This window comes from Heterocephalus glaber, unplaced genomic scaffold (assembly GCF_053883595.1).
Source record: "Heterocephalus glaber isolate CG9 unplaced genomic scaffold, H.glaber_assembly_v1.0 deba00000818, whole genome shotgun sequence".
Classification (NCBI taxonomy): Eukaryota; Metazoa; Chordata; class Mammalia; order Rodentia; family Bathyergidae; genus Heterocephalus; species Heterocephalus glaber.
In genome coordinates this window covers 3,546,160-3,558,914 of record NW_028258164.1, presented here as the reverse complement: position 1 = coordinate 3,558,914, position 12,755 = coordinate 3,546,160, and positions in this window count along the sequence as shown.

The following is a 12,755-nucleotide window of genomic DNA, read 5'->3' as shown; positions in this document are numbered from 1 at the left end:
TCTACCATGTTTACTTCAGACATTGCAACAAATACTACTGAATATTATTCAGAATTACTTGATTCTTCAAAGATAATATCTGCTTAATTGTTTCATTTTATTTTGAATTTTCCCTAATGCCAGCTACAGCTCCACTTTTGCTTTGTTTGGTTTTGAAGCCACCTGAACAATTTAATTAATTTTGTCCCTTTAAGGCAAGGAGTATGGGTCTGTCGCCCCTGTGTTGCCAGTGCCCTATCATAACTATCTCTCTACTTGCTGAACTCAACCAGGGCTGAATCTTTCCTACAAAAGGTCCCATTACTGAAGATAATTTCCTATTTTTTAAGATAATGCATTCATCATTGCAGTTATAAATGAAAGGGCAGAACGAACCCCTTCTCAACTGGAAACTCACAGATTTTATTATCTTCTACCAATCAGATTCAATTTTGCTTCCAGTGCTTTCACACTGGGTCACATAAATGCAGTTGCATGGTCCTTGTTTTGATGGCTTATCTATGGCAGAAGTTATTTCTAAAGGCACACCCTCCTTAACAGGAACCACAGTGCAGAGTCGGTGACTGACACAGTCACATAGCCAAAGGAGGACGATTCCATTGTTGGAGTGCAGACCCTAGACAGTTCAGTAGCCTGTGGAGAAATGAGGTTTCTGTGCAGAGAGGGAGCAAATTTTTGTAGAGTCCTCTAAACCTCAAAGTCCTATCCATTCCATGACTACTTCAGAAAGCAGTGCCCTGAATGAGAATGTTAATTGCTAAAAATAACTCAAGGAAAGAATTGTGAGGATGAAAGTTAGAAAATCTTTCAGAAGATAAGAGTCAAACACTCATGGTCTCTGCTATATTTTAAAGTATCTCTGGGAAATTTTTCTCTTGCTATGCAAAATTAACTGACCTACTCTAAGAATAGTGCAGAAAATCAGTTGTTAGAAAAGGCTTTAAAATACTAAAGTAAGCTGGACATGGTGGCACATGCCTATAATTTCAGCGGTTGGGAGGCTGAGGCAAGAGGATTGCTGTGAGTTTGAGGCCAGCCTGGGCTACATAGTGAGTTCAAAGTCAGCCTGATCTGCATAGAGAGACCCCTTCTGCTAAACAAAGAGCTAAAGACAGGAAGAACAAATAACTGGTCTAAGGGGAAGTGAAGACTTTCTTTGAAAAGAAACATCCATCTAATTCCCAGTAGTTATATTTTTTCAGCAATGTATTTTGTGTGGATAAATTTCTAGCTATAGCCTCCACAATGCACAATGTTCCCTTACATTGTTTATAAATATAAACTAATATAAATTTAGGAAAAAAAGAAATAAATGTCCAAAATAATAAACAGACATTTTGAGGGCTTATTATCTTAGTAATTTGTTATAGGTAAACAAAGAAATGAATCTATTTATAATATATAAAATATATAAAAGATATATTAAGTAAATAGAAATATATTCAATATAAATATCAAAATATATAATAGAATTGTATATAACAATAATTATGCTATATTAAATATAACTACAGAAATGATAACTAATATAATCATAGTTATACTATAGTAATTATAATTATAATTTAATAATTATAATAGAGTATATAGATGTATATAGTAAGTACATAGAAAATCAAGTTGTAAATAATTTTCCAATATTTTTCTTCTGAACCACTTTAGTATTGTGTAATAATCTGGAAGGCTAAGGCAGTAGGAACCCGAGTTTGATCCAGCCTGAGTGACTTAGTAAGACCTTACCTCAAAATAGAAAATAAAGGTAAGGAGCGGTGATATAGCTAAGTGTAAAGTCCCTGGGTTCAGTGCTCAGTACTGCAAAAAGAAACGAAGCAGGTATTTTTATAATAGTGTGCCTTTGTAGATTCCAAGCAAGTACCTGAGTCTCCTGATGCCAGAGTATTACTTCTTTCATTTTATAGTTTTCTTGCTTTTATTGAGCACCTCCTATGAATGTGTTAGAAACTACACAAGACATGGAAGAACAGGAAAGAACTAGAGTTGTCCTAGCAGTTGACAACACTGGGAAGGGAGACACATGTAAACAGTCCTGAATAAAGGAGACACAGACTTTAACATAGTTATAAAGACAGAACACATAGGGGTTAATTAAATCTGTAAATCTGCTGACGCAAAGTCTGAGAAAGGCTCTTTTGAGCCCTGGGAACCCTTCTGTGTGTGACTTGTGACCAAGGACAAGCCCAGTCCTTCACATTATGAATGTAAACTTTTAATAGGAAAAGGGCTCTGATCTGATCTCATACAAACAGAAATAGGCTCTGGGACTAAGGTTAAGCTAATTATGTGGATAACAGCACCAAACAGAATCTCACTCTGGGAGGGTATGAAAACATAGTATTTAGACAGATAGGCATTTTCCAATTTGGTGCATGTCCGAGAGAAATAAAATAGCAGAGCAATATAATTCTAATACATTTGCCATTGAGATTCTCTGTGAGATTCAAACTTAATTGCCCAGTTCATGTTTTTTGATTATTAAAATAGAGTCAAGGCATTGATTTGGATATTTAAAATTTTTACATCGGGAGAAACACTCAATGAGTTGATTTAGAGCTGCTCCTCCCTCTCTTTAAACATCATGTATTGTTAATTTTTGTTCAAAATTGTCAATTTATTCATAAACTGTACTTTGAATACAGTCATCACTAGCGGTTATCCCTTTCCAAACACAGGCTGCGTCGTACTGTTCCACATCTGCTTCTCCTGGGTGAGTTTTATTGGTGGGGTTTACTGGGGGCTGAGGCTGCTGTGACATGGTGATCCGGCTTCTGTTTTTGCCTCTGTAGCCCTCAGAAACTCTTGCAATGGGAGAGTCTAATCCTTTAAATCTAATCCTTTAGCCCTGGTGTTAGGATATAGCCTTTAAATGGGAAGAATTTCTTTTTCCTGAGATTCCAGGATTAACATAGATTTCCACATGATCTTAAAACAAGCAACAATCAAACCAGGATGTAAACTCTGAAAATCAAGGATTGTGTCTCCTTTGTACCGCTGTATTCCCAGTGCTCAGTACACCTGATTCATACCAAATTTTGAGTTTACATTTGTTTACTATATAATAACTGAAGATTCAATATTCCCAGAGTCAGATACATTGTAGCCTACGTAGATGTGGTTCTTATACACATTCAGTGCTCATAAACAAATATTTACGAAAAATAGAATGGGGAACACAATGAGGCACAACAGAAAAATAATATTTGCTTCATGTTGCTGAAATTTTAGTATAGAATGCAGACTGAAGACAAAGGTAAAAAATGAACCAGGTCAAGAAAATGATAGGTAGTGTTTTATAAGGAATGGATTCCAGGAGGCAGTCAACCTAGAGATGGACTTGTATTAAGGGAAGAAGCGACCTGTGGTAACTTGGGGAAAGATCACATTAGTCCTCTGCAAAGTATCTGTGACAGGAATATATGCGGCAAGTCTAGGGGACAATACACAGCTGGTGTAGTTGGGACAGAGTGAGCTAGGAGAGAGTCAGGAGCGGACTTCATCAAGGGTGACATCATACAGCTTCATTTTAGTGTTGAAACAATAACTAGATTTTACTATAGCATTAGAACTTTTGAAAAATATTTTTATATATTAGAAACTAGTAGCTGTATGGAGCAAAAATAGTGGTAGGAAATATATATGAACAAGATATTTAGGGTATAATTGTTACCCACTAAGATGACCTCTCCCTCTGGAGTCAAGTATAAGACAAAATGAGGTTCCACGAACCCAGCCTTTGTATATGATTTGTAATTTAGCAAGTGTTTCAATTAGCCTCAGGGATCCATAGGTCTCCTGGTAATGAAAGAGGCACAGCTATCTACAACTCTTTTTTTAATACTTGTGTGTGTGTGTTGAAATCACTTGAGTTGCCAATGGCTACTCAAGGGATTCTTATGGTTGAATCATCTGGGACTCAGTAGTTGGAAACAGAAGGGAAAATTGCTCTCAGGATGGTGAGAATGAGCCCTGCTGTCAGGATATAGCCATATGAATGGTCCACTTGATAACTTTGTTACTGCTCTAAACTTTCAATTAGGTTTTATACCAGTCTATGATTAAAATCTCCACTGTAACATGAGCTACATAGGTAAAGATTAATGAGCCACCTGGAGACTTGATCCTCAGGGATATCCTTAATCTTATGTTCCTGACCCAATCTATACAGACCTCTCCTGCAATTAAAATCCATTAACTAACACATACCAGGAAAAAGAAAGGAGAACGCACTGCACATGCAGATTTCCACAAAAAGCAGCCTGGGTATCAAGTGCTTGGCTTTCTTCCCAGCTCAGTAATGATTAGTGAAGTTATGTGTAGAAAATATTTGCAGCATGCAAAATTTCTGAAGCTGTTGCTAAATAAAAAAATGGATGCAAACAATGTGTGGTTTGCAAAGCTTCAATTAGTTCAACCAGAAGAATGACTATTTGCACTGATGTGACAGGACCTCTGAATGAGTACTTTTGGATTGTGACAGGACAGTCTGATTAAATCACTAACTAAATCATTTCAGTCTATAACATTCTGAAAAATGAAGAGATATTTAGGGTTGCAGCAGTTATTCATTTCTGCCATCATTATCTTCCTTGTATAAAGCCCTTTTTAGTTAATACATATTTGTCTATCAGTTGATTTTGTATACTATAGTATTTCTTGTTAATATAACACAATTGACCATTATTCTGATTCAACCTTACTAACATTCAAAGTTCTCTTATGCAATATGAGTGATACAAGTTCTCCAGATAATACTGTTTTAACAAGTTCCTTCTACTGAATATGTGCGAAGACTTCCCTAGAAAGAGCATCTCTGAGGAAAGATGCATAGGAAAGTCACAAAGAAATATAGAAAAGAAGATTTGGATGATTGAAAATATGTATTCAACATACATAAGGTATGATCAAAACATACGGTTAATGTTTAAATTACAAATAAAAATGATTACAGTAGATGACACATTGTCATTAAACACCTTCAAAATGCTTCTTACTTTGAACACATTTTTGCTATCATTTCTTGTCACTTCTGAATCAGTTCTAGATGTTCTCTTCCATGAATGTCATTTTGTGTTTACCTGGATGTCTGGAACTATTTCAAAATGTTTATGGCAATTTCTGTCAAATAAAGACATTACAGGGTGTCCTCATCCACCTTATTCACTAGATGTGGCAGACCGCAACTTCTGCCTCTTCTCCAAAGTCAAAATGACCGTGAAAGGTCAGCATTTTGAATCCATTCAGAACTTCAAGGTAGCAACAGTAGTTCATCTAAAGGCATTCAATGAAAGAGGGCTTTTAGCACTGCCTCAGAAAATGGCAAGAGCAACGGGATAAGTGTGTTTGAAGGGAGGGGGAGTTTTCTGTAGAGTATTAATGGCCATGTGTTTTTCATGGTATTTTTTTCTTAAAAATTTTTCAGTATCATACATATATGCCTAGGATCTAGACAAGATATTGTAAGTACAATTGGGACAGAGTCAATTTTCTGGTAATAGTTTGATAAATATAATGCAATTTGATCAATTGACGAGAAGAATTGCTTTTGAGAATTTTGACAAAATGATTCTGAACATAAGTTACAATATGAATGTCTGTGAAGAGCTATGGCAGTTTTGGAAATAAGGAGCTAACATATGGGTAGAGATGCTTGTGCTTCTAGACATTATAAAGTAAGAGTGAGTAAAGCAGTGTTGATGATCAAGGTTGCAGAAAATTGGAGCTATCTGAAAAATTAGAAGGTTAAAGAGTAGAATAGCATCACTAATCAGTGCAGAAAAAAGTTGAATATATAGCTGATGGTGTCAGAAAATATAGTTCATAATCTGAAGAAAGGTAATATTAAATTTCTACATCATACAACATGTGCAAATGAACTCTAAATTCATTAAAGCTACATTTGATAACAATGATACTAGAAAACAAAATGTAAGAGAATATCTTTGTGATCTTGGGGTTGGGAAAGATTCTGCATGACCCCAAAAGCTTAATCTCACAGAAAACTTCTGGAACACTGTGAGAAACACAAGCCTCAGAAGAATCTTACCCAAAGTTGAAAGAGCTATTTATCTATACATCCAGCAACAATTTGTAAGCATTGCCCAGTGGATGTTAATTTCTACTCACTCTGCCTCGCCAGAAACTTCAGCAAAGTGAATTCCTACAGCCCAAGGGTAAACCACTGACCCAACTAGAAGTGTCTGTCCTTGGAAATCAGCCTGGTAGAGATTAAAATGATGAAGGAGGCTGAGAGAATGGCTGGACACCAACCTCAGTGTGGCAGTTATCCACAAGATATGATCAGATTGCAATTGCTAATACCTGCAAATAACATCATAAGTAGATTTCAAGGCCAAGGTAGGATGAAAATGTTAAAACATATAAAATTCTATATGAAAACATATATAAAGTAAAAAACTGTATGGTTTCAACTCCTGATACCAAGAAGAACATAGGTATTAAGAAAGAAAAGGAGGAACATATTAGGTTAACAAAGACCAGATGTCATAAACAAAAGGTATAATGTATATGTGAAAGAAAATCAAAGTTCTCTGTATGCCACAGAAAATAAAAACATGAATGACATAATGAGAAAATACAGCAAAAGTAATTTAATTCAATATAATTGATCTACTAAAACACTGCTAAACTATAAAAAAGTGACTAAAAATGAGATAAAGTTGCAAATGTCATTTGCAACCTATGGAATCATGAATAGATTTATAAAAGTTAGCAAGCATGAAAAATGCACAGCCCTTTAGTAATTAAAGGAAGACAAGGGAGGTTTTCTTCTTTTTTATTTTCAAATTAACAAATATTTTAATAGTCAATTATTGTCGCCAAGGATTCAGGTAAGAATAGTTTGACATATTTCTAGAAAACAAACAATATTTTTTAAGAACTTTAAAAATGAACTCTTTCACCCAGTAAGTTTACTTTTAGGAGTTATTTTAATATAATAAAAAGGATATAAGAAACTAATTGAATATCAAACCATAAGTGAATGCTGATGCCTCATTGTCTTTGAAGGAGGAGCAGAGTTGGCCAAAGACCCTCTTCTACCCCACCCTAGTCTGGCCTTCTTCTATTGCCGGTCATTTATTGGATAGCTTCTTATATTTTCCTACTAAGCACTGGATCCTACCTTGGTTATGATGATAAAGAAATAATCAAGGGAAATGCACTCAATATTCTCAGGTTGTTTAAGTTCCTGATGTCTGTGAGATAAGCAAGATACAAGATACTGACCAAATATGTTGGTGATTATTTCACAGCATGATTACCACCCTGAGGGAGATAATAGCCCGTATGACAGAGGAGATGAGGGTAGCTACTGCTTAGACTGGGCCTCAAAGAGAGTATCCCTGAGATAACTGTGAGCTGAAAACCCAAAGCTGAGAGGTGATGCTATGTTCTTCTCTCTACATTCATTCAAAGAAGTGTTTGATAAAATTAATATTTATATATTCAAAAAGCCTACAATTGGGCCTGGGATTTAGCTCAGTGGTCCCACCACCTGTCTCAAAAATCCTGCAATGATTCCTGCTGTAGTTTCATTCTATTACATATTTACATGTTTTATGAATGTGTCATATTAAAAAATGAAAACATTCTTTAGAATGCCTTTGGGAAGCAGTTTTTCTGTCTTCTAAAACAATCCACTGAGTTTGAAGTTTGAGTAACTGAGTCAAATTCTTAATTCTACCAGCTGTTAGTTGTCTGAGCTTGTTCAGAGATTTAAACTCTGTTTTATCGTTTATTGGTGAAAAGGAGATACAATAATATCTCCATGCAGTGTGCAGAATGTGCTCTCCATAGATGTCCTTGAAAGCTAAGGATATGTTGTGCTACATGGAAGAAGGAAATTAGGATTTCATATGGAAATAAGGGTTTTAATAACCAACTTGAACAAGGGGAGTTTATCCTGAGTCACACAGAAGAGTCCAGTCTTCACAAGAGCTGCTCGAAATCGAAGAGAAAGTTAGGAGGAGGAATAGTGACAATAGAAGCAAGTTGGGTGATGAAATGTGATGATTCACCCTGCCCTTTCTGGCTTGAAAAAGAGGTAGATCATGACCCCAGGAAGGCCAGGTAGCCCTGGAAATAAGAAAAAAAAATGAAAGCTAGTTTCTCCCCAGAACATACAGAGGAGAAACTGCTTGGGCAACGCTTGGGTTTTACCCCACTGAAACCTGCATAATATTTCTGCCCTACAGAACTGTAAGATGATGTAAAATAATCTCTTTGTTCACCAACGCTCTATTTACAAGCAATTCAGTTTGCAAGCAAAATTTTTTAGCAAAGTTTTGCTTCCAGGTTTGTGAACTCTGGTGACAGGTGAGGAACGTGACTGTGGCCATCTTCCCTGCATGAACATGAAGGAGGCCATCACACCCAGAATCATGGAACAAATTAAGTTGATGAACTGAAGTACCACTGTATGTATGTATGTATTATTTATTTATTTATTTATTTTGGTACCGGGGATTGAACTCGAGACCTTGTGCTTGTGTGGCAGGCACCAGAACCACTAAGCTAAACACCTGGCCCAGTATTTATATTTCTTGAGTCAATAAGTTGGTGTTTTTTTCCTACAGCATCTATAGAACACTATTTGTTATACTATCTAGCCATGTGATTTTTGTAAGGGCCAAATTTTTAGGTAATTCGGTGGACTGTATAGAAAAGTACCTTGGAATATTTTAAGATTTTAATGATGTAATAATTATGATAGTGCAGTAAGTTTAAAATACTTATCTTGTAGCCTTCAAGGCAGGTGGAAGAATCAAATATGTGCTTATGTTCCACCTATTTAGAGCTTTAAGGTAGATTCCATTGAGCTTTCCATCGGAAATATTGCTGAGCAACTGCACTTAGAACTCACCCAGTCTTTAATAGTCATCCTATGCTCAGAGAGTTATCCATTCTCTTGATGAGAATTCAGTTCAAATATTTGAAGTAAAGAAAATCAGTGATAGAAGATTTTCATAGAAAGTTTACTTTGGTAAGATAGTCAAGAGAATGATTTTTTAACCTCTCCATATCATTCTTATCTGGATATGGTACATGGAACTTCTTTAGCTATGAGCCAAAGGATGAAGCCAGTATGGTTCTTGGCAGAACAGAGATAGGAAAAACCTGAGAACTCAATATTTTTGCTTAGCAACAGAGTCAACCAATTCCAAGTAATGTCATTTAGTAAATATCTTTGGTATTTGAGCCAGTTTGCAGCTAAAAGCATCTTTACTGGAATTACTGCCAAAGCCAGCTGACTTTTGTGATTATCCACAGAGCAACTTTCTACAGATTCCTTCTGACTACAAATTGGCTATCCATCAGCCATCTCTGGCATCACATTTAGCCAGTGTTTACTGGTTTTGCTGTGCAGGTGGAGGAAAAGCAATCCACAATTTTGAGAAACCCCTGGACAGGGCCCTCAGTGTCTGCCTGCAGATTCAATTGTGTTTACAAGACATTTTTATGAGTAGATTGGTAGATTTTAAAATGCTTAGTCAACTAAGAAGCTCTTCCAAGGTAAATTGTAAAAGGGATGGACACTTACATAACAATAGCATGTTTATAGTGGCATTTCAAAGAACATTTTAGTGTGATGGGAAATATGACCTCTCTTTTTATATGTCATTTAGATTTGCAATTGCAATACCATGCAGTTTTAGACAAAATTCTGTTACTATCTTTTTTATGTTTAATCCAAAATCAGTTCTACTTTTTAGATTCATACTTTATAATTAACAGCCATAGAAATGCTAGCCACTGAGGACAGTTGAACAGTCATATCCAAAAGGGGGGGGGTATCTATTAAAAAAGAATGTGTATGATAAGAAAAAGAATTTAGACTTCACAAAAAGATATGAATACAGAGGTAGTGAAATAGGAAGAGGTAAAAGTTTGATGTCCTGCCACCTCTGAACTATGAGATTTGGGACAATTCATCCACAACTTCTGGGTGTTAATTTCCTTATATAGTGAGATGAGTGATATTCTGATCAAATACACTTTACATTTTAAAGGGCATAGGGCACATATACAAATTGACACCTCTGGGACCAAACCCCAAGCAGACTAGACAAGCATAGTTCTCCACAAATGTGAGATTGCTCCCTATGGTTTTCATAGTTCATGGTCAAGCTGTAAAGCCTAAGTTGAACTCAGAGTGCTCAAGAATAAAGATTGGCTTCATGGTATATTAGATGACATATTTCAGTTAGTCAAATTGCTTCACCTCTGTTTTCCTATCTGTAAAATAAAATATTAATAATAATAATCATATCATAATGATGATAATAATGGGACACTTTTTGTATTCAATACATGAGTGACAGTATATGTGGCCCCTGTCTACTGTGCCTGCCTTATTTTACTTAGCATAATGGTCTCCACTTCCATCTATGTTATCATGAATAATAAGATTTAATCCTTTTTTGTGACTAAATAGTATTCCATCATCCATTTTCTTCATCCATTCAGATTCAATGGACACTCAGGTTGTTTTCATTTCTCGGCTATTGTGAATAGTGTTGCAATGGACACAGGAGTGCGGATGTCTCTCTGAAGCACAGATTTCCTTTCCTGTAAATATGTATCCAGTAGTGGGACTGGTGAATAGGTAGTCCCATTTTTAATTTTTGAAGGAACTCCCTGTTGTTTACCAAAATGGCTATCCTAATTACATTCCCACGATCTAACAAAGTTGACGGCATAGAAGTTGAGAATAGAATAGTAATGACTAGAGGTTGGGGGGTGTACAGGGAGGAAGAGATAGGGTGAGGCTGATCAGTGGGTGCTAAATTATGTTAGATGGGACTGAGAAGTTCTCATGTGCTTTTGTACCCTGGGATGACAAAAGATAATGATAATGCATTACATATTTCAAACGCTGGAGAAGATTCTGCATACTTTCACCAGAGATAAATGATAAATGTTTAAAGAGATAGATACATTTAAGCTGACTGAAATATTATGCGATGTATACCTATATCAACATATCACATCGTACCTCATAAATTGTACAATTTTGTGTATTTATTTATAAGCTAACAAGTACATTTAAAGAAAACAATGAAACCTACTTCACAGAATTCTTGTGATGATATAAAAAGATAATTCACATGTAGTTCTTGGTTTATGATCTGGCATACATGATTAACTTGTCATAAATGTCAACCACTATTATTACCCACTTAGGTAACATACGAGTGATTGCATTTTAATATGAGAATAAAATGCTCTTGTATGTGTGCTTAAGAGATAAAATGTTATGATAAGAAACCAGAACTATGGAATATTAACAGCACAAAGCCTATATTTATAAACTGGTGGATGCTTTAGACATGAGAGGCCAATGTGCTATTTTACACTAAATATTGTGTAGCTTTAGGGTGTAATGGTATGAAATCCAAACACTGATTTAAAATCTACTGTTTAAAGGAATCCATAGATAGAGATTATTGTCAAAAAGACAATAATGGGAATAAAAATTGTAGTTTCAAGCTATATTAAGGTAGAGACATTCCTCCAAAGGAAGTGTGTCCCAGCTTATTATGACTTGCTTCCTCTGATGTCTTCAGTTTCTATCTCCATTAGCAGCTTCTCCTGTAATTTCCCCTAAGGCTTCCAGGAGTAGATTTCCAGACTGCTCTATATTGCCACAGTCTATCTAATTCCACTCTCCTCAAAGCTCTGTTTCAGTGTGAAAATCAGCAGCATTTTGATACCTCAAATCAGAAGCATGTTTTAAGTTTTTAGAACAAATATCAGCATCGTAAATATCTTATGGTCCTGGCACCTGGCATGTATAGGGGATGTAGCAGGGCTCTTTCTCCTAGGCAGAGTGGCCTGGTTCTGCTCAGAACTTGTGTCGAGTGAGAAAGAGGCAACCTGATACAACACAGGAGTGCTGCAGAGAAGGAGGGCCCCTGTTCTAGGGACACTGAGAAGGAGCCAGGAGCTCCTTCTGGATGGTGAGGAGGAAGTCATGGGAATGCTACAGCAAGGGACATCTGCCTGAAGCCAGTGACACACCAAGTGACACAAAGGAGAAACTTCAAAGGACACATGGAGAAGGAGATGGCACTTTTATCTCCTTCGCTGCCTGCATTCCCTCTTCCTTTCCCATATCCTTTAGCTGGGCAGACCCTAAATTAAATAATAGAGGTCAACTTCCCAACTGTTTCTGCCATGAGAACATTAGAAAGGCCTTTCCTAATTAGAAGTTCAGGGTCAGTTCATGAATTTCTCTGAATGGAATTTCTGAGGCTATTTCCTAGGAGATTTCTTTGAACTAAATCTCGTAAAATCAAATGCCTTACAGTGGGGATTTTGCTACCCATGCTAGTGCTGTAGCATTCATTCTGGAGACACATACTCTGCCCAGGGCCTTCAAGCAAGTTGCTTAGCCTGTCTGTCTTAGCCCCTCATCAGTAAGGTACAGAAAAGAGTGGGCGAGGATTAAAGATATGATACACTTAAAGAACCTGGCACGCAATGACTGCTCTGTAGTCTTTTATCATCACTCACATGATTTCTTGTGATTGAATTTATTGAGGAGAAAGAACAGGGGAAAAGGAGTGAGTTTATGTCATAATGTTGCCTAAGGCCACCCTGGGTAGATCACTTATATTTATGAAAAATGAAGATAATGAAGATAACAATTATGACAGTTATTTAAAAATTCTTTCTGCTCTACTACATAAGTAATCAAATGGGAACTGTTTTGTCAC